The sequence below is a fragment of the Mesoplodon mirus genome (assembly GCF_964341445.2).
Source record: "Mesoplodon mirus genome assembly, chromosome: 9".
In the NCBI taxonomy this organism is placed as follows: domain Eukaryota; kingdom Metazoa; phylum Chordata; class Mammalia; order Artiodactyla; family Ziphiidae; genus Mesoplodon; species Mesoplodon mirus.
Genome location: NC_138985.1, coordinates 74,861,323 through 74,884,192, shown reverse-complemented (window position 1 = coordinate 74,884,192; position 22,870 = coordinate 74,861,323). Strand labels below are relative to the sequence as shown.

Below are 22,870 nucleotides of genomic sequence, written 5' to 3'. Positions count from 1 at the left end.
GCCCTGCAAACCGGTTCATCTGTACCATTTTTCTAGGTTCCATATACATGTGTTAATATACGATATTTGTTTTTCTCTTTCTGACTTACTTCACTCTGTATGACAGTCTCTAGATCCATCCACATCTCAACAAATGACCCAATATCGTTCCTTTTTATGGCTGAGTAATATTCCATTGTATATATGTACCACATCTTCTTTATCCATTCGTCTGTCGATGGGCATTTAGGTTGCTTCCATGACCTGGCTATTGTAAACAGTGCTGCAATGAACATTGGGGTGCATGTGTCTTCTTGAATAATGGTTTTCTCTGGGTATATGCCCAGTAGCAGATCATATGGTAATTCTATTTTTAGTTTTTTAAGGAACCTCCAAACTGTTCTCCATAGTTGCTGAATCAATTTACATTCCCACCAACAGTGCAAGAGGGTTCCCTTTTCTTCACACCCACTCCAGCATTTGTTGTTTGTAGATTTTCTGATGATGCCCATTCTAACTGGTATGAGATGATACCTCACTGTAGTTTTGATTTGCATTTCTCTAATAATTAGTGATGTAGAGCATCTTTTCATGTGCTTCTTGGCCATCTGTGTGTCTTCTTTGGAGAAATGTCTATTTAGATCTTCTGCTCATTTTTGGATTGGGTTGTTTGTTTTTTTTATGTAGAGCTGCATGAGCTATTTGTATATTTTGGAGATTAATCCTTTGTCCGTTGATTCATTTGCAAATGTTTTCTCCCATTCTGAGGGTTGTCTTTTGGTCTTGTTTATGGTTTCCTTTGCTGTGCAAAAGCTTTGAAGTTTCATTAGGTCCCAATTGTTTATTTTTGTTTTTATTTCCATTACTCTAGGAGGTGGATCACAAAAGATCTTGCTGTGATTTATGTCAAAGACTGTTGTTCCTATGTTTTCCTCTAAGAGTTTTATAGTGTCCAGTCTTCCATTTAGGTCTCGAATCCATTTTGAGTTTATTTTTGTGTATGGTGTTAGGGAGTGTTCTAATTTCATTTTTACATGTAGCTATCCAGTTTTCCCAGCACCACTTATTGAAGAGACTGTCTTTTCTCCATTGTATATCCTTGCCTCCTTTGTCATAGATTAGTTGACCATTGGTGTGTGGGTTTATCTCTGGGCTTTCTATCTTGTTCCATTGATCAATGTTTCTGTTTTTTGTGCCAGTACCATATTGTCTTGATTACTGTAGCTTTGTAATATAGTCTGAAGTCAGGGAGCCTGATTCCTCCAGCTCCGTTTTTTTTCCTTCAAGACTTCTTTGGCTATTCGGGGTCTTTTGTGTCTCCATACAAATTTTAAGATTTTTTTGTTCTAGTTCCGTAAAAAATGCCATTGGTAATTTGATAGGGATTGCATTCAATCTGTAGATTGCTTTGGGTAGTATAGTCATTTTCACAATATTGATTCTTCCAATCCAAGTACATGGTATATATCTCCATCTGTTGGTATCATCTTCAATTTCTTTCATCAGTGTCTTATAGTTTTCTGCATACAGGTCTTTTGTTTCCCTAGGTAGGTTTATTCCTAGGTATTTTATTCTTTTTTGTTGCAATGGTAAATGAGAGTGTTTCCTTAATTTCTCTTTCAGATTTTTCATCATTTGTGTATAGGAATGCAGGAGATTTCTGTGACTTAATTTTGTATCCTGCAAGTTTACCAAATTCATTGATAAGCTCTAGTAGTTTTCTGGTGGCACCTTTAGGATTCTCTATGTATAGTATCGTGTCATCTGCAAACAGTGACAATTTTACTGTTCTTTTCCAATTTGTATTTCTTTTTCTTCTCTGATTGCCGTAGCTAGGACTTCCAAAACTATGTTGAATAATAGTGGTGAGAGTGGATATCCTTGTCCCTTTCCTAATCTTAGAGGAAATGCTTTCAGTTTTTCAGCATTGAGAATGATGTTTGCTGTGGGTTTGTCGTATATGGCCTTTATTATGTTGAGGTAGGTTCCCTGTATCCCCACTTTCTGGAGAGTTTTTATCATAAATTGGTGTTGAACTTTGTCAGAAACTTTTTCTGCATCTACTGAGATGATCATATGTTTTTTATTCTTCAATTTGTTAATATGGTGTATCACATTGATTCACTTGCGTATATTGAAGAATCCTTGCATCCCTGGGATAAATCTCACTTGATCATTGTGTATGATCCTTTTAATGTGTTGTTGGATTCTGTTTGCTAGTATTTTGTTGAGGATTTTTACATCTATATTCATCAGTGATATTGTTCGTTTATTTTCTTTTTTTGTGGTATCTTTGTCTGGTTTTGGTATCAGGGTGATGGTGGCCTCATAGAATGAGTTTGGGAGTGTTCCTTCCTCTGTGATTTTTTGGAAGAGTTTGGGAAGGATGGGTGTTATCTCTTTTCTAAGTGTTTTGTAGAATTCACCTGTGAAGCCATCTGGTCCTGGGCTTTTGTTTGTTGGAAGATTTTTAATCACAGTTTCAATTCCATTACTTGTGATTGGTCTGTTCATATTTTCTGTTTCTTCCTGGTTCAGTCTTGGAAGGTTATACCTTTCTAAGAATTTTTCCATTTCTTCCAGGTTTTCCATTTTATTGGCATACAGTTGCTTGTAGTAGTGCCTTAGGATGCTTTGTATTTCTGCGGTGTTTGTTGTAACTTCTCCTTTTTCTCTTCTAATTTTATTGATTTGAGTCCTCTCCCTTTCTTTCTTGATGAGTCTGGCTAATGGTTTATCAATTTTGTTTATCTTCTCAAAGAACCAACTTTTAGTTTTATTGATCTTTGCTATTGTTTTCTTTGTTTCCAATTCATTTATTTCTGCTCTGATCTTTATGATTTCTTTCCTTCTGCTAACTTTGGGTTTTGTTTGTTCTTCTTTCTCTAGTTCCTTTACGTATAAATTTAGATTGTTTATTTGAGATTTTTCTTGTTTCTTGATGTAGGCTTGTATAGCTATAAACTTCCCTCTTAGAACCGCTTTTCCTGCACCCCATGGGTTTTGGATTATGATGCTTTCATTGTCATTTGTATTGTTCATCTCTGTTTGTTCTTTAAGCCTTCTAAGTCTTTATTAAACATTTCTTGCATGTTCTCAATCTCTGCCTCCATTCTTTTTCCGAGGTCCTGGATCATCTTCACTATCATTATTCTGAATTCTTTTTCTGGAAGGTTGCCTATCTCCACTTCATTTAGTTGTTTTTCTGGGGTTTTATCTTGTTCCTTCATCTGGTACATAGCCCTCTGCCTTGTCATCTTGTCTGTCTTTCTGTGAATGTGCTTTTTGTTCCACAGGCTGCAGGATTGTAATTCTTCTTGCTTCTGCTGTTTGCCCTCTGGTGGATGATGCTATCTGAGAGGCTTGATGGGAGGGACTGGTGCTTGATAGGAGGGACTGGTGGTGGGTAAAGCTGACTGTTGGTCTGGTGGGCAGAGCTCAGTAAAACTTTAATCCACTTGACTGCTGATGGGGGGTGCTGGGTTCCCTCCCTGTTGGTTGTTTGGCCTGAGGCAACCCAACACTGGAGCCTACCTGGGCTCTTTGGTGGGGCTAATGGCTGACTCTGGGAGGCCTCATGCCAAGGAGTACTTCCCAGAGCTTCGGCTGCTGTGTCCTTGTCCTCACGGTGAGCCACAGCCACCCCCCACCTCTGCCAGAGGCCTTCCAACACTAGCAGGTAGGTCTGGATCAGTCTCCCCTGGGGTCACTGCTCCTTCCCCTTGGTCCCGATGTGCACACTACTTTGTGTATGCCCTCCAAGAGTGGAGTCTCTGTTTCCCCCAGTCCTGTTGAAGTCCTGCAATCAAATCCCGCTAGCCTTCCAAGTCTGATTCTCTAGGAATTCCTCCTCCCGTTGCCGGACCCCCAGGTTGGGAAGCCTGACATGGGGCTCAGAACCTTCACTCCAGTGGGTGGACTTCTGTGGTATAAGTGTTCTCCAGTCTGTGAGTCACCCACCCAGCGGTTATGGGATTTGATTTTACTGTGATTGCGCCCCTCCTACCATCTCACTGTGGCTTCTCCTTTGTCTTTGGATGTGGGGTATCTTTTTTGGTGAGTTCCAGTGTCTTCCTTTCGATGATTGTCCAGCAGCTAGTTGTGATTCTGGTGTTCTCGCAAGAGGGAGTGAGAGCACATCCTTCTACTCTGCCATCTTGGTTCTGATAAAGCTAATTCTTTTTTCTTTTTTTTTGAAACTTTTTTATGTAAAGAAAAATTGCATACCTTAATGAAATCCTCTTGCTTCCAGTATTTTACTTGTTTAGAATGCTTTCTCTATGAAAGAAGGAATTATTGAAGGAAGTGGGTAGATGATCATGAAAAATGTGGTCAGAGATATGCTTGTTGCTCTTTTTCTTCCTTATATTACAAAATTTAGGAGAGGATACCTAGAAATAGAGAGCCTGGTAATTTTCTTGCCTTTGGCTCACTGGCTTAATTTGGCTTTAACTTGTTAAGGCAAATATGATTAAACCTGGCCTGCAATCATTGTCAGCATTCAGTCTTCCTATAGTGGGTAAATTCCATTCCCTCCACCAGCTATAGAGCTGACACACAGATAAATCTTTCCTTGTAGGCTTAATAACATGGGCACCAGAGAAGGCTGTTTATACCAGAGAAATGTCGAATGTTTGCTATTATTGTGAAAGCGTAAATATTTAGTCACCTGCTTGAGAGCTTAAAATAATGGTCTGAAATGATTAGTGGGAAAGAATCTAAAGATTAAATTGGAAAGGGGGTTATGTGTTATTTACAGTGTAGAACTGACTACACACACTGCTAAGGTAAATTTTAAAATTTAAAAGTTAATAAGGACAAAGCTAAGAGTTTGAGCTGTTTGACCAAGATGTTATCATCCTCCCATGTAAGGGGTGTGGGGAAAAGAAGTTGAAGTGGACGTGGAACTGCCATGGAAGTCTGTTACTAGTGAGCCCAAATTAGGGCATTTTTGCATTAGGAGTAGCAGCCTGACCTGAGAGATTTCTGTTCTCGGGTTCACTTATCACCAATGTTAACATTTCAGTTTATCTGTGTGCTTGAAGTGAGTTATTCTTCCTACTCCTCATTCGAGTAACTTGTGGAGATTTATATCCACTATGTCGCTTACTGTGTATTCTGCTGAAGGATTAAAGTCCTGAATCAAACAAATTCTCCTGAATTCCTCAGTCTGATAACCATGCCTATTTTGCATTCATTTCAATTTGATGCGGGAAACTGTAGAAAGTCACTTGCTTAAAAGCACTGCAAGACCATCCAAGATTTTGAGAAACTGGAGAAGAAGCAGAGTCATGCTGTGCTTGGCTGGTACTCCTTGTGTCCAGGTTATTGCCCTGCAATGTCCTTTTCTTACCCTGCTTTCATTTTCATCTTCCCCAGTGGCCTGCTTTGGCTATTAGCTCTCATCTTGATGGCAGTAGAAGGTATACTCTTGTGTGCTTTGACGGCCATACCCAGCTTTCTGCTCTTCTCCTTTGCCTAACGGACATGTTAAAAGTTAGCGCAGAACAGAGATATGGTGAACTAGAAGGAGAATACTGGGGACAAGGGGCAGCTTGGTTCCACCTCTGCCATTTATGAATTTTGTGTCCTTGGGTAATGTACTCATAAATTTCACTGTGCACTTATATTCCTACATTTCCCCAGAAGTAGATTGAGGTGATGATTTGAGTAGTGATGATTTGAGTAGGTGATGATTTGAGTAGTTGCATTCATTTTGTCTCTATCACAAGTAACGTTGGTGGCTGAAATTGCAGTGATAGGCGTGAGAGGAGTATCCTGGGAATAGACAGTATTCAACCTAGGGAAACTAACTTGGACAAGATAGCCAAATTTCAGGCTGTGTGTGTGCAAGGTAAACATGGATCTGATCTGGACTCTCCTCCTTGTCAATGGGGCCCCATCTGGTGGGCAGATGGGAACCTTGGTGGCAGGAATCTGAGCAGACAGTGCTGCTCAGGTGGACGTCACTCTGTGCTTTGGGGGAGAGAACTGGTACAGAGTAGGGGCTGACTTCTAGCTGGTGTAGAGCAGCCTTCCCAGACTTTTGAAAACCTGGTAGTCAAGCCAGGAGCCAGGATAGAATCCCATTTGTATGGGCTGAGGTAACAGAGTGGGGATGAAAGCAAATACCTTTGGGATCTCTGGAGGTGCCCCAGATGCTGTTCTTGCACTATGTATTATTCCAGAAGGTGAGAACCTTCTGTTGCAGAGAAGGATTTCAACATTCTGCCACAGTTTGCTTAGCACCTGGTCAGGTCTGGTCTCTGCAGTGAGGTTGGGCTTGGACAGCTGGGACCTGACATACTCATGGCAGGCTTCCTTAATCTAAGATGACAAATGCATTTATTCATTTGTTTAATAAAAATTTACAGATTACTTACAATGTACCAGGGACTATACTGGACACTGCAGGTGCAGAGGTGAACCAGATACAGTCTCTGTCCCCAAGAGTCAGTTTTCCATTTGGGAAAGTGTAAGAATGAGGTGGGACTGATATTTTTTCCTATTGGCTATAAATGTGTGTATAAATATTATATATATATTTATATATTATCTATCTATCTATCTACCCATTATCTGTTCTAAAGCATATTTTTTTCCAATATTTTGATAGTTTGAGATTTCAGGTTGACCTGTGTTCGCCCTCTACTGACAGAAAAGGCCATTCTTGACATTTTGCAAGGCCTACCAAAGACTCCCACATTTCTGAAATCTACAGATTCAGAAATGCCCAAATTAGTTGCTTTCTGCTCATAAAATATTAAAGGATTGCTACATTCTGATTGAGTGCTAGACATCAAATGATAAAACACCCTGTAGTAAGAGGAAAATTGCTTTTTAATGGTTGCCTTTTGTTCATTGCCATATTAAATAAGTTACTAATAGGAAAAGTAAATCTGAGCGAACCCTTATGTTGGAGCAGATATCTGTTTTTCTTCTGAGGAAAATTAGGTTCACACCCAGATCCATCTTCCTTTGGTTTGTGTGTGTTTGCTTTTCTCAGTTCCTAAATTCATGGTTTTTCTCAGGTTCATGTTAATAATTGACCTGGAACATCATGGTCACATTACATCTGTAAGGAAGTACTGAGACCAAAGAAGTACCCAACTAAAATTCTAACTGATTTTTCAACAAAAGTGGAAAGATTCAATTTTCTAGAAATGTTTTGTCTTTCAATTTAACTTAAGGTCTTTTGAGGAAACCCACTTCTGAAATACCAATTATATTTTGGTGTCTAAAGCAAACATATAATGTTCAGTTAAATTACTAATACCAAATATTTATGCACAGATTTTTTTCTTTTTAGATTACTTTTTAAAAAGTGCTATTTTTCTGCATCCCAATTATTGGCATTGTAAGATGCAGATGTTTAATAGTGTGGTCTAAAAAGCAATGCCTACTTATATACTCAGAGCACTTTATCAAGGTTATTTAATTGAAGTCTGTAACACCCCCAGGAGTTAAACAAGGTCAATAGCATCTATGTTTATTAATGAAGAGAAGACTTGTACTTACTGCATATTGTCTAGGGTCATTGAGCTCAAATTGGTGTTCAGGTTGCCCAAAGAAGGGTGCAGAAAGAGGCACGAACGTCGGGTGTTTGCATTTTGGTATCTGAATGACCCATTTGAATCACAGCTCAGCTGTTAATTGGATGCCTTGGGCATGCTTCTTCTCTGTTCTGAGCTTCTGGTTCCTTATCCGTAAAATAAAGATAATATCTGCTGCACATATTTCCTGAGAGGGTTAAATGAGATAATGGATGTTGCTTTAGTTGGAAGAGGGATAGTTTTTTGGCAAGTGGTAGGATCTTACTTTCTAGAAAGAAACTGCAGGTTAAGCGAGGGAGGGAGAATGCCCTGGTTTCAGTGACAGCTGGAACCAGGACCTGGAACAGCGTCCCTTGTTTCTTCACTCTCTACATTATGACTAAATTTTTTCTTTTAACCTGCTTTCTTCATGAGGCTCATTTGAGAGCAAGGCACTTGTGTTCTTAGTTTCAATTTTAAAAATCACAAAGAAGAATACTGTTGACCTGGATGTAGTCACATATCCCCATGGCCTGGGTTGTAGAATTGTCAGCCCCACTTAGAAGAACAAGATTAATTAGAAGAGCAAGCTTTCAAAAGAAGAGGTATGCTTGTGAGTGTGGGGTGGGTGAGGGTCGGGGGAAGCAGGAAGTGGTTTCCTTACCCAAGAAGGGAGGCGTAACACAGATAAATCGATAGACTCGTTCCAGCTATGAAGTCTGCATGAAGAAACCCTGCTCCTAACAGGAGCTAAAAATGTTACTGTTGTTTTTGTTATTGTAGTACTGTCTCCAAAGCAATAATAAATCATTGAGGGAGGTAATAAAAACTTGATTTCTGATATAAATAAGTTAATTACTTATCTTTTGAGTATGTAACACCTCATTCAGTTACATTCCAGTTACAGTCAGAACTAGGATATTTCTTTTTGTCTCTCACTCATTCATTCAATAACTAGGACTCCTCCTCTATGAGTCAGGATCTAATCCCTGATGACAAGGACTTAGAACACACACTCCATCCTCAGGCAGTTCACATACTGACTGAAGAGTCTTTCACATAAACAAATAATTATAAAACATCTTACTATTTGTAAGTTACATTTAAATTATGTTAATGTCACTAGGAGGCAGTGTTCAGGTGTTTTTGTTCATGGGGAGCCAGGCGGGCTGAGGAAGTGATGTGACATGTTCCAAGAAGAGATATTTGAGTGTGTGGAGTCACAAAGATGAGGAGAAGAATAACCAGGCAGGCCCGTGTGTGTGTATGGTGCGTAGCAGCTGTTGAAAATGCTGGGCAGGGAGAACTGTAGGTGAAAGTAACCCCGAGGTTCAGAGAATTCTACAGTCCACCCTTCGTATCTCCGTGTTCTGCGTCTTCGGATTCAGCCAGTCCTGGAACCAACCCCCTGCAGATACTGAGGGATGGTACTTTAGTGTGGCTAAAGCAGAAGGCTCAAGGGAACCGGCAAATGGAGGAGATGCTGGAAGAAGAGGCAAGAGTCCAGATAGAAGGATTTGCAGTGCAGAGGAGTTGGGATTTCACCAGGCAGTGGGAACCAATAGAAGAATTTTAATGACAAAAAGGAATGTTGCAGTCCTGGGCATAAAATTCTAAAATTGGATTACATTTTCTGGGTGTGACAAGAACTTGCAAGTATGATCATGTGCAGTACCAGGACCAGGGACAAGCCTACCTTACTCTAGCCCTGACGTAATAATAATCAGCTGGGGGTCCGTTAGGAGGCTTTCAGCTTCAAGTACTCAAAATCCCAACTCAAAATGGCCAATGTAAGAGGAATATTTATTGAGTGTCACAGTTTCACAGTTGAGTAGGTCCTGGGGTTATCTGTTCAGTGATGTCACCAAGGACCCACGTGCTTTCCATCTTTTGGTTCTGCCATTCTTAGTGTACCAAATTTGTCCTCATTGCTGGTAACAAAATGGTGGCTGCCATCACAAGGTCCAGGTGGACAAGAGGCTTTCTCTTCCAGTGAGTCTCTTTTAGGTGTGTGAAAATGTTTCCAAAAGCCCTTCAGACGAAGTAGGGCATATTAGGGTGGCATGGCTGTAGACCCAAAAGCCCTTCAGCAAACTTTCTCTCGTTATCACTGACTAACACTATGGCCTGTGCCTAACTCAGTCATTGAGAGGGGACTGGAACCTTCTGAGGGTCAGACCAGTCATTAGCTTCTCCCAAGATTGAAACCAGCCTTCCTTGAGAGGCCATAGGATGGTAGGTAGCTGAAGAAAATTGGGGTTCTGTTAAGATAAGGAAAAACTACTTGAAACCCTTAATTGTGTCCCTTTACCCAGAAGAGTATTTTCTGCAATTTCCTTACTGCTGCAAAAAGCCATAAGAAATTGAAGTCAGATTACAGCCCTCTGTCATTTTGCTTTTATTGGGAGTTGGGGAAATTCACTGTATTTTTTTAAGTAGCAGTATCAAAGTTTGCAGAAAAATGGAAATTGAAGTTTGATTATAACGTATTTCATTTTTCATCACTACGCTACTAGGGCTCCACTACCTTACTTTCCTTTTAGCAAATGGATATTTCCACATCCTCAATTATGCTTTTGTGTGTGGGTTATTCTCAGGTGTGTTCTGAAGGGCAGAATGGACATACATTTGTGATCGAAGCCTTCATATTTCTCTGAAACAATTTTGCCAACTTCACCTATATGGCCATACATAATTAGATTAAAATTTAGTAACTACTTGTCTTTAAAAAAACAAGAATGAAATCTATATCACACACTATGAAAATGTTCGGCATTTCCTTACTTTGTCTTTCAGTGGAAATATTTATTCTAACACACCAGTGGTGCTGAGTGAAAGCACCTTGTATAATTCATCACCCAGACACCTCTGCTTTAGCAAGTAAAAATAACACAGATGAGCAATCTGAAGGACTCTTTGGAGTGCACAGCAATTAGAATAGACACTTAACTCTGGGACATTGATGTTTTCCTACTTTGAGAAGTACCATCCATCACTTTCATTCTTAGAACATCCTGGCTAAAGAAAACTCAAGAAAATTAGCTTTTAACAATTAAACCTCTTAAGGACATTTTTTCCTCCTAATGCTAGCTTATACCTATGCTCCTTGGAAAGTTGAAGCCTCTCATCTTGACTTTTTTTTTTTTAATAGATCTTTATTGGAGTATAATTGCTTCACAATACTGTGTTAGCTTCTGTTGTACAACAAAGTGAATCAGCCATACGCATACATATATCCCCATATCCCCTCCCTGTTGCGTCTCCCTCCCATCCTCCCTATCCCGCCTCTCTAGGTCATAGCAAAGCAAATATCCCTGTGCTATGCTGCTGCTTCCCACTAGCTAACTATTTTACGTCCGGTAGTATATATATGGCGATGCTACTCTCACTTTGCCCCAGCTTCCCCCTCCTCCCCCCCAACCCCCCATGTCCTCAAGTCCATTCTCTATGCCTACATCTTTATTCCTGCCCTGCCACTAGGTTCATCAGTACGTTTTTTTTTGGGGGGGGGGTTTTGTTTGTTTTTAGATTCCATATATATGTGCTACCATACAGTATTTGTCTTTCTCTTTCTGACTTACTTCACTCTGTATGATAGACTCTAGGTCCATCCACCTCACTACAAATAACTCAATTTTGTATCTTTCTGAGTAATATTCCATTGTATATATGTGCCACATCTGCTTTATCCATTCATCTGTCAATGGACATTTAGGCTAGGACATTTAGGCCACACGCCTCCCCACACCCACCCCACACACACATTTAGGTATCCATGTCCTGGCTGTTGTAAATAGTGCTGCAGTGAACACTGTGGTACATGTCTCTTTTTGAATTATGGCTTTCTCACAGTATATGTCCAGTAGTGGGATTGCTGGGTCATATGGTAGTTCTATTTTTAGTTTTTTAAGGAACCTCCATACTGTTCTCCATAGTGGTTGCATCAATTTACATTCCCACCAACAGTGCAGGAGGGTTCCTTTTTCACCACACCCTTTCCAACATTTATTGTTTCCAGATTTTTTTGTGTGTGTGTGGTATGCGGGTCTCTCACTGCTGTGGCCTCTCCCGCTGCGGAGCACAGGCTCCGGACGCGCAGGCCCAGCAGCCATGGCTCACGGGCCCAGCCACTCCACGGCATGTGGGATCCTCCCGGACCGGGGCACGAACCCGTGTCCCCTGCATCGTCAGGCGGACCCTCAACCACTGCGCCACCAGGGAAGCCCCCCAGATTTTTTGATAATGGCCATTCTGACCGGTGTGAGGTGATACCTCATTGTAGTTTTGATTTGCATTTCTCTAATAATTAGTGATGTTGAGCATCTTTTCATGTGCCTCTTGGCCATCTGTATGTCTTCTCTGGTGAAATGTCTATTTAGGTCTTCTACCCATTTTTTAACTGAATTGTTTGTTTTTTTGATATTGAGCTCCATGAGCTGTTAGTATATTTTGGAGGTTAATCCTTTGTCCGTTGATTCGTTTGCAAATATTTTCTCCCATTCTGAGGGTTGTCATTTCATCTTGTTTATGGTTTCCTTTGCTGTGCAAAAGCTTTAAGTATCATTAGGTCCCATTTCTTTATTTTTGTTTTTATTACCATTTCTCTAGGAGGTGGGTCAAAAAGGATCTTGCTGTGATTTATGTCATAGAGTGTTCTGCCTATGTTTTCCTCTAAGAGTTTTATAGTGTCTGGCCTTAAATTTAGGTCTTTAATCCATTTTGAGTTTATTTTTGTGTATGGTGTTAGGGAGTGTTCTAATTTCATTCTTTTACATGTAGCTGTCCAGTTTTCCCAACACTACTTATTGAAGAGACTGTCTTTTCTCCATTGTATGTTCTTGCCTCCTTTGTCATAAATTCGGTGACCATATGTGCGTGGGTTTATCTCTGGTCTTTCTATCCTGTACCATTGATCTATATTTCTGTTTTTGTGCCAGTACCATACTGTCTTGATTACTATAGCTTTATAGTATAGTTTGAAGTATAGTTTGATTCCTCTGGCCCCATTTTTCTTTCTCAAGATTGCTTTGGCTATTTGGGGTCTTTTGTATTTCCATACAAATAGTAAACTTTTTTGTTCTAATTAAGTTAAGAATGCCATTGGTAGTTTGATAGGGATTGCATTGAATCTGTAGATTGCTTTGGGTAATATAGTCATTTTCACTATATTGATTCTTCCAATCCAAGAACATGGTATATCTCTCCATCTGTTTGTGTCATCTTTGATTTCTTTCATCAGTGTTTTATAGTTTTCTGAGTACAAGTCTTTTGCCTCCTTAGGTAGGTTTATTCCTAGGTATTTTATTATTTTTCTTGCGATGGTAAATGGGATTGTTTCCTTTATTTCTCTTTCTGATTTTTCATTGTTAGTGTATAGGAATGCAAGAGATTTTTGTGCATTAATTTTGTATCTTGCAACCTTACCAAATTTACTGATTAGTTCTAGTAGTTTTCTGGCGGCATCTTTAGGATTTTCTATGTACGGTATCATGTCATCTGCAAACAGTGACAGTTTTACTTCTTCTTTTCCAATTTGTATTCCTTTTATTTCTTCTTATTCTCTGATTGCCACAGCTAGGACTTCCAAAACTATGTTGGATAAGAGTGGCGAGAGTGGTCATCCTTGTCTTGTTCCTGATCTTAGTGGAAATCCTTTCAGTTTTTCACCATTGAGTATGTTGTTTGCTGTGGGTTTGTCATATATGGCCTTTATTCTGTTGCAGTCATTTCCTTCTATGCCCATTTTCTGGAGAGTTTTTATGCTAAATGGGTGTTGAATTTTGTCAAAAGCTTTTTCTGCATCTATTGAGATGATCATATGGTTTTTATTCCTTAATTTGTTAATATGGTGTATCACATGGATTGATTTGAGTATATTGAAGAATTCTTGCATCACTGGGATAAATTCCACTTGGTCATGGTGTATGATCCTTTTAGTATGTTGTTGGATTCTGTTTGCTAGTATTTTGTTCAGGATATTTGTATCTATGTTCATCAGTGATATTGGTCTATAATTTTTTCTGTGTGTGTGATATCTTTTTCTGGTTTTGGTATCAGGGTGATGGTGGCTTCATGGAATGAATTTGGGAGTGTTTCTCCCTCTGCAATTTTTTGGAAGAGTTCGAGAAGGATTGATGTTAGCTCTTCTCTAAATGTTTGATAGAATTCACCTGTGAAGACATCTGGTCCTGGACTTTGTTTGTTGGAAGATTTTTAATTACAGTTTCAATTTCATTACTTGTGATAGGTCTGTTTATATTTTCTAATTCTTCCTCATTCAGTCTTGGAAAATTGTACCTTTCCAAGAATTTGTCCATTTCTTCGTGGTTGTCCACTTTATTGGCATATAGTTGTTCGTAGTAGTCTCTTATAATCCTTTGTATTTCTGCGGTGTCAGTTGTGATTTCTCCTTTTTCATTACTAATTTTATTGATTTGCGTCCTCTCCCTTTTTTTCTTGATGAGTCTGGCTAAGGGTTTATGAATTTTGTTTATCTTCTCAGAGAACCAGCTTTTAGTTTTATTGATCTTTGCTGTCGTTTTCTTCACTTCTATTTCATAAATGTTTATATTCTACTTCTGCTTTCTTACTCTACTTCAACCTTAAGTTTAATGTAAGAGCAACAAGCAAGCAAAAAATATTCAAGGCCTGAGCCCGGATTTAGAAAGTTACGTGCACTTTCGGCCCCAGTTTAAAATGTCATAGGAGAGAGTATAAAAGTCATTCCAGGGCTTCCCTGGTGGTGCAGTGGTTGAGAGTCCGCCTGCCGATGCAGGGGACACAGGTTTGTGCCCCGGTCCAGGAAGATCCCACGTGCTGTGGAGCAGCTGGGCCCGTGAGCCATGGCCGCTGAGCCTGCACGTCTGGAGCCTGTGGCTCCACAATGGGAGAGGCCACAGCAGTGAGAGGCCTGCGTACAACAACAACAACAAAAAAAAAAAAAAAAAAAAAAGTCATTCCAGAATGGTTGTTTAGAATAGTTATAAAACTGTTATCAGAATTTATAATAGTAGTACCATAAAACAGAGGGACTGATTCTTGGATTCAGAATCCGAAGCCCTGGGTAATAGGCATAACTGATTTTGTCTTTTGTCAAGATGGCTAGCCATCTTGCTCCTTAGTCTCCCCTTTGTAACATGGGAAACTTATCATTCTCCTCCTCCTCCTCCTCCTCAACTGAGAATTGTTTTGTTGTTAAGTTGTTTTGTTAACTGTCAAACGCTCTCTACTTGAAGGAAGTAGTATTATCTCAAATATGTGCAGATTCAGAGACCCTGACATGTATCCCAACCAATATAGCAGAGCCAACGCTTTCTGTGCATTTAGGGGCCATTGTGAGAATCTCAAGTTCTGTGGTGGTTTGTTGGTGATTCCGAAGCAGTCCTTGTAGAGCCTTCTGAATCACAGTGTGACGTTTGTCTCCATCGGAAATGACTGCTGAGAGAAATTACACAAACTTGGCAGTTTGAAAGGATGTATCAAGCATATCCCAGTTATTAATGGATGAAAATAATTTATATTTACCATAGCCTTTTTTAGGACTTGCTCCTTTGTACGTTATTTCTGGAAAGATATATAGCTGGAAACAATCAGTATCCATTCCTGTTATTTCTTAGGTTATAGATTGAGCGGGGAGACTGGTACATTTGCCCAGTGTCATGATGAAGAGAGATGCAGACATGCTGAAAGAACACAGTTGCCTGTTGTCTTCTTCTACCTTTTGTAGAAATACTTTTCCTCCAGTTTCATCTTAAACATCCCATTTGGGTGACAGGTCTGATTCCTCCCCTGACCCCGACAGTAGGAGGGTATCACATCCTCCTTGAAACCCCTGTAGCACTTTATCTTTGTCTCTTCTGTTATACTTTCTACTGCATAAAGAGGTTTTTTTTTTTTCCTTTAATTTGTGGCCCTGTTTCCCCTACAAGTTGAGGTAGTTTGTAGAAAAGCATAAAGATAATTTAAAAATAAATAAATGGTGAAAACAAAGGCAATTAAAAAAATAAAACTGAAAAAAATGGATTATGAAGGTTTGCAAAGTATGTTGTAAAGACCTTTGTATTAACTAGCAATGGACCTTGAATTTGGCTCAAAGGTTTGTTTATGCCAAGGAAACAAAAGAAGTTCAATAACAGAAAACAGATCACTGCCCATATCACTTGAATAAACTCTATATGAAAACTGAAATGCTAATTTCAATTAATCCAAAATACTATTTGATAACATTTATTACCATTTGTTAAAGATGGAATAGCATATATTCTTAACATCATTTTTTAAACTACTATAAAGCAACAAGCCAACATGATACTTAAAATGGTAAAAACAAAACAGCTTTGCCATTAAAAACTGGAACTAGAGTAGGATGCAAAGGATGCTGATATTCACTAGACAGCACATTGATAGAATGGAGGTACAGCACATTGATAGAAACAAAGTATTTTAAATTAGAGACAATAAAACTTTCTAGAAATCCCTGAAGAAACAAAGGAGAAGCTGTTAGGATGAATGTAATTTAGAAGAGTAGCTATATAGTGGGTAAACAAAACTTAGTAGCATTTCCATATGTCAGCAGTAATTAGTTAATTATAAAATGGATAAAAAGAGTTTTTCTAGCAGTGGCAATAAAAATGTAAACTGCTTTTGGAATAATCATAATGGAAAACATCCTGGACTAATGTGAAGAAAACTGTAAGACTTTACTAAGACATGCAGCACAAGTTTCAAATAAATAAACAAGCAAATGTTTTATTCCTGGGAGGAAAACATTAATATTTTGATCAAGATCTTAAGTTCCCCAAGCAATGTTCAGGCTTATATCTTGTTCCAAAATACCAGTGGGCTCTAGGATGGAAACGTCACAGAATGATGGTAGAGTTCATTTGGAAGAATAAGGACATGAAAATTGGGAAGGAGAACTGATAAAGAAGAGCAATGAAAAATGAGTGGAAATAAAAATGTATTTCTTTTTTAAAGACATTTTTTCGTGAAAAAGTCCAAAGAATTCATTCATATATACCTTTCACTCTGGTTCACCTACTGTTGTGTTAACATTTTGCCATAATTGCTTTACCATTCTCTCTCTCTACACATACACACATTCACAATAGGGGGTATGTGAAAAATATGAAAAAAATACCTTTTATGGCAGAAAAAGATTTTAATATAATTTGAAGAAAAAAATCAAAATAACGGGGCTTCCCTGGTGGCGCAGTGGTTGAGAGTCCGCCTGCCGATGCAGGGGACACGGGTTCGTGCCCTGGTCCGGGAAGATCCAACATGCCACGGAGCGGCTGGGCCTGTGAGCCGTGGCCTCTGGACCTGCGCGTCCGGAGCCCGTGCTCCGCAACGGGAGAGGCCCGCGTACCGCAAAAAAAAAAAAAAAAAAAAAAAAAAAAATCAAAATAACTAAATAAAAAATGATTTTAAGTTGGATCCAGCTCTGGCCTGTTGACTCTTAGAGAGAGCAAAATGTGCTAGAAGCCCTGCCTAGCAAGAGGGTTCCTAGGATGGCTGTGGGGAGGAAGGTTAGGGTGTCACTGGACAAGGCATCATCGTGGAAGTGGTGGGAGCCTAGCTCACAACATTTGCTCACCTCGCCGCTGGAGGTCTTAGAGAGGCCCACTGCTACTCCTCACCTCCTCGGTGCAGGTCAGGGGTATATATGACGAAAGTTTCATCACCTCCCCTCTGTTCTTCTACAACACTGGGGATATGGCTTACCTAAAATCCAGTGGTTATAGATATGAAAAACCATGGATTTCAGGACATCCAGCTTCTTATATAAGCAGAAACATCATTAAAAAAAAAAAAGCCCATAAAAGTAAAGTGATCCCAGTAGATGAAGCAGGCTGTCTTCACTCCTCATCTGGGAAGTCAGTCTAGTATTAAAGTTACTAGTCTCATTCCAAAAATGTGAAGGGTGAAAACCATCTTCCCCTAGTTCTGCAGATGTCTGTCTCTTCCAAACCCCGGGCTTGGACCCACAGGCTATTCTCCTCCTGAGCATTAATCACACTTCCTAGCACTTATTGTAGGATTGTGTCGCAGCAGGTTTTGAGCTAAAAGGACCCAGGATGTTGTAAAAGTAGAATATTAATTTGGGAGGGGTGAAATTAGAGGCATGAAATTAGAGGGAAAGTATAAGCAGAATTCTGGAAGATTCAAATAGATGGTAAGCGGAATAAAATAGATCAGAAAAAGAAAGGAATTAAAACAACAGAATCAGGATGCCATACTGCACTGAAATGGTGATAAAATGCTAAATAATAAGGTTTTTAAAACCAAAATGTATGTGAGCAAAACAAAAACAAACAAACAAAAACCCAGGAGCATACCCACAGCTTCAGTCTTTAATGTAATTCCTACAGTGTTGGATTGACCCCCAGGGAGTCCCCATTGGTTGGGAGAGCAGCAAAGGACAGAAAGCTCTAGGATGCCTTTTAAAACATCTCAACCTGAGGCCTTTGAATGGAGAGATTTTTCTGGTTGCTGCAGTAGATTAGGAGATAGATGCCAGTGGACTCTCCCAACCCTGGGCACTTGAACTTCAATCAAAAACCACTGTTGATTTAAAGATGAGTGGAAAGAATTTATTTAAAAAAAATAAGACCACTACCATGTATTAGATGCTTTCTATTTGGCAGGCAGTTCTATAAGGTCAATACTCTATTCACCCTTAAGTATCTCCATTTACAAATGAAGGACCTGGGACTCCGGGAGAGGTTAAGTAGACTGAGGTCACAAAACATTAGATGCAGTTAACTATTATGGGATACTGCTGTGCTGTTTACTTATAACTAGTGTGCAAAACTATCAACCACTGCTTTCATTTTTAAAAGAATATCCTCTCTTCCTTACAGGCTGTAAGCACTTCGAGGACTAGACTCAGAGGGGATTCATGTTCCATCCTAGCCTCTGGTCTGGTGCTTTACACAAATCTGCATTTAATAAGTATTTACTGCATGAAAAGAGTAGCTTTCTATTTGCTTCAGGGTCAGTTCCAAAAATATTTTGCAGACATCACTAAATTTTTTATGAACAAACACTGTGTTTTACCCCAAAACCTCTCAAACAGCATCCCTTTTTCTTCTAAAGTAAGTGAGAACGAGTTATGCAAAAGGGGTCCTCCTCATCCCTCCTCCCGCTCCTCCTTCTGGGGTAATTTGATGAGAGGGCCTCCTGGATCCAAATTTGAATTAGAAAATATCAACACTACAGTATGTTCCCCAAAGAGGAAAAAATTATCTATTTTCAATCTTATGTTTCAGAACACACAGCTGTGTGACTTCCTAATTTATTATATTCCCCATCTGCCTCCAGACAGTTCTCAGCTTGCTTCTTTTCTACCCACCCCCTTGCTATGGGAAACGGGGCAGACTTTAACCAGTCCAGAGCTTGGACTGTAGTGAGAGGCCAGTAAACGGCTCCTCCCAAGACGCCTCCTGCCCAAGCAGGTGCATCCAGCCACTAGGACCCTAAGGGAGCCAGGCTCCATGGAATGGCAGCTGTAGGTTAGGGAGCCAAGCTGCTAGCTCCTTGAAGGTCAGTGCCAGCTGCCTGCGTGTCTGTCTGGAGTGTGGCCATTCCCTGTCTCCTGAGAGCAGAACAGAGCTTTGGGTCCCAGCAATCAAGCCCAACGTGGCTTCCCTTAATTGGGCTTTCCAAGGGTTTTGGCCACAAGAACAGATTGCAGCTGTGGCCTTAGCGTCTTTAGAAATGTGAATCATTTTTTTTTCTCCTTAAGAAGCTATTTTGAGCTTCATAATTGCATATTTCCATGTTGTTTTTTCATAGTGTGAGTAAGGAGAATGACTTGCATTTTTTAATAGAAATCTGTTGGTTTCTTTGCTCTTCTGTCTTGCATAATCCAGACCAGTGATTCCTGAACCTGGCCATGCATCAGATTCACTTGGGGGAACTTCTGTGAAATGTAAATTCCTGCAATGGAATCCAGAAATCAGCATGTTTTATAAACTCTCCAGTGCATTCCTAGGCAGCCAGACCGGCCTCTCCTAGGTTTGGGAATCTCTTTTGAACCCCCTCTCCCTCCCCCATGCTAATTTGGGTCATGGTTAAACGGTTATCTTTATGGGGTGGTAAGAGCTCTAGATTGGGCACTAAAAGACCTGGAATCTAGTTCTAGATCCACGACTGACCAGCTCTAGATAAATCTCATCTCCTATGTCCTCAGTTTCCTCTGGTGAAAACACTGCTATTGCCCAGGTGGCTGCCGGGTCCAAAACTGCTGTGTTAAGCAGAGTCCTTTTTATCAACCCAATAAGGTGACCCTAACCACTGCACTAGTTAATTAGAACTTTGCCATCATCAGTTCTCGAGTGCCATGTATAGAACCTAGATTGGTTAGTGGATTCTGTGCCAGAGAATTAAAGAGATGCCCAAAGACCTTGTGAGGAGGGGCTGCTAGTGATAAGGCAACCTCCCAGCATGGACCGGAAGACTTGCAGATATGACTCCTCTCTCCTTTTGAACAGAAACTTTTGTTAAATATGCTTTTCCCTCTCTGAATGTTTTCCTCCTTTGAAGTATCAACTTTCTTGCCAGCAAAGTGTCCTTTGAGAAGAACTAAGCCTTAATTTTGCCAGAAAAGATAAAGGAAATGGCAAGAAAACGTTCCTCTCACTTCGTTCTTCCCTGCCTAGCTGATTTCACCGTGTCTCTTCCCACCTTGTCATCCTCTCGGCTGGGTTTGGTGGCTTTTGCCTCACGCCATGATGCGGTGGGGCTGTCGTGGGGCTGGAGCAGCTGCCTCACCCATCTTTACTTGGAAACAGGAGTGTTTAAATAATCTTGAAACTTGGAAGAAGACACAAGCCTAAATCCAAATGCTACCTAACGTTTCTGCAAGTCATATCTATCCCCACTCCGAGAAGCACAGCTCTAATGGTTCTATGGCTTTTATGAGCTGTTTAGTGGTTTGAGGAATTGCTTAGCACTGGAGCCCGTAGAATCCTACCAAAGTGCACACACCATCCCAACGTGGCCAGGTTAGAACTAATCCTGCTGTTCTTCTGTGTCATTAATGTCATCAGAGGAAACCTCAAAGTTAAGGCCTCGTGGAGTTGACTGTTTTGATCATTTAAAAAATTTTTGTTTTGGATTAGGAGTTTACCTTAATGCATATACTTTAACAAATTTTCCTTATAAAAATGAGCTAATGTTATGCATATTACTTTGTAATCTGATACTTTTCTCTTAAGGTGTTACAGACCTCTTTCCTTTTAGTAAATGTATTCATTTGCAGTTTATGCAAACTTTTAACAGTTGAATAGTATTCCATTTCATATGTATGGGCATCTTGTGGATAAAGATATAAATAGTATCCTATTTTCTGAAAGTGTGGGTCTCTTATTGGCAAATATTTACATTGTTTACAAATTTTTGTTTTTATAAAGGGCATCAGGATGAACATTTGCTCAGTAAATACACTTAGAGTCTTAGCACTGGGGCTGTGGCAGTAAAATAAAACAGAATACTATCCCTTCTCTTAAGTAGCATATATTTTACTTGGAGAAAAACCAGCAATAAGCAAATGGAGAAGTATGTCACATGGTTAAAAATGCAACAGAGACAAATCAGACAGAAAAGGGAGGATGCATGACATTGCCTCAGTGAGATGATGACAATGATCAAAAATATGAAGGAAGTGAGGGAGCAGACCAACATAGTATCTGATCAAGAGCTTTCTTGAAAGAGGGAACAGCAGTGCAAAGGCCCTGAGACAGGAGTATACAGCATTGGAAAAGAAGTGTAAGGAGACCAGTGTGGCAGGAGCAGAGAGAACCTGGGGAAAAGTAGCAGGAGATAAAGGAGGTTGGAGGAAGGAGAGATTCTGCAGGCCCTTGTAGGCCACTGTAACAAATTTGGCTTTTACTCTGAGTGAAAAGAGAAGCCATGGGATGGACTGAGTATGCACGTGACATTATAGGACATAATTTGAAAGAATGGTTTGGTTTATTTATTGAGATTAGACTATACAGGAGGGCAAGTTAATGCACCCTACTACAATGAGCAAGCTGAGAGATAATGGTGTCTTGAACCAGAGTGTTAGCAGTGGAGATACTGAAAAGCAGTTGGGTTCCAGGAAATAAAAAGAGGAGTCAAGGGTGGACAACTAGAAGCAGGAAATTGTCATTGAGATTGATGTAGGACATAGAAGATCAGCAGTTCTGTTTTGGTCATGTTAATGTTGAGATGCCTTTTAGACATCCAAAGGAATGTTGACTTTGGATGTTGACTTTGTAGTTGAATGTGTATCTAGGGTTCAGGGGATGGTTCTGAGCTAGAGATTTAACTTTGGGCATCATCAGCATATAGATACTATTTAAAGTTATGAGATTGGATGAGAACAGTGAAGAGGCTCCAGGACTGAGCCCTGAGCACCCCAAAGTTGAAGGTTGAGGAGAAGAGGGAGAACTAGGGGCACAATCATGGGGATGTAGGAAGAGAACCAAGAGAAAGTTCAATTAAAGGTAAAGGAGAGATTGCCTGTATGAAATGCTGCAGACCGTGGAGTTAAACAAGGATTGAGAATTGAACATTGATTTTAGCAACGTGGAAGTCTGAGGTGACCTGAGCAAGGGTGATTTCAATGCAGGGGTGGGGAAGAGAGCCTGATTGGATGGGTTAACAGCAAGAGAGGGCAGAAGGATTGGGACAGTGAATACAGACAAGTCCCACTCAGTGTGCGGGACTTGATGATAGGAAACTGTATCTTGGTGGCTTCATCTTTGTACACATCTTTAGTAATTTTCTGAGTTAAATGTCTACCAAAAGATCCGAATCAAAGAGTACATATTTTTAGTATTTTTTAATTCAATGTAATATATGCTCATTGTTGAAAAAATTTTAAATGCAGAGAAGCAAAATTGATAATTATCCATTATCCTACCACCAAGGTAGACTGGTATATATCTTTTCCATTACAATGAGCTTAAACCATAATATTTAACATATCCTATCCTTTCCATTTCATATATTGTGACTATCTTCCTACAACAATAAATATATAATTACATGTATCATTATTTATGGCTGCTTAATATTTCATTGTTTGGATCAACTGTAATTAATTTGACCAGACTCTTATTACAGAATATTTAGGGATGTTTCCATTTTTTTAGTAGAAATAGCACTGTGATGAGCATCCTTGTAATTCCATCTGATTATTTCCTGAGAATTAATTCTTAGTAGAAGTGCCGTGTCAAATGATCTGAAAATTTATAACTTTTTATTCCTTTACAATTTACCCATAGAAAGGATGAAGCATTTGCACTCCACTGAGCAGTCAAGTAGATTTAGAATACAAGGTTTAACACAGTTTTTTAAACTACTGAAAG

At 39.7% G+C, this 22,870-nt stretch overlaps 1 protein-coding gene across 9 annotated transcripts in view; it reads left to right on the top strand.

Moving 5' to 3' along the window:
- The window catches only part of ELMO1 (engulfment and cell motility 1), a 596,918-nt gene that overhangs the window by 337,821 nt on the left and 236,227 nt on the right, over positions 1–22,870 (top strand). The gene's annotated exons all lie outside the window — the stretch shown is intronic.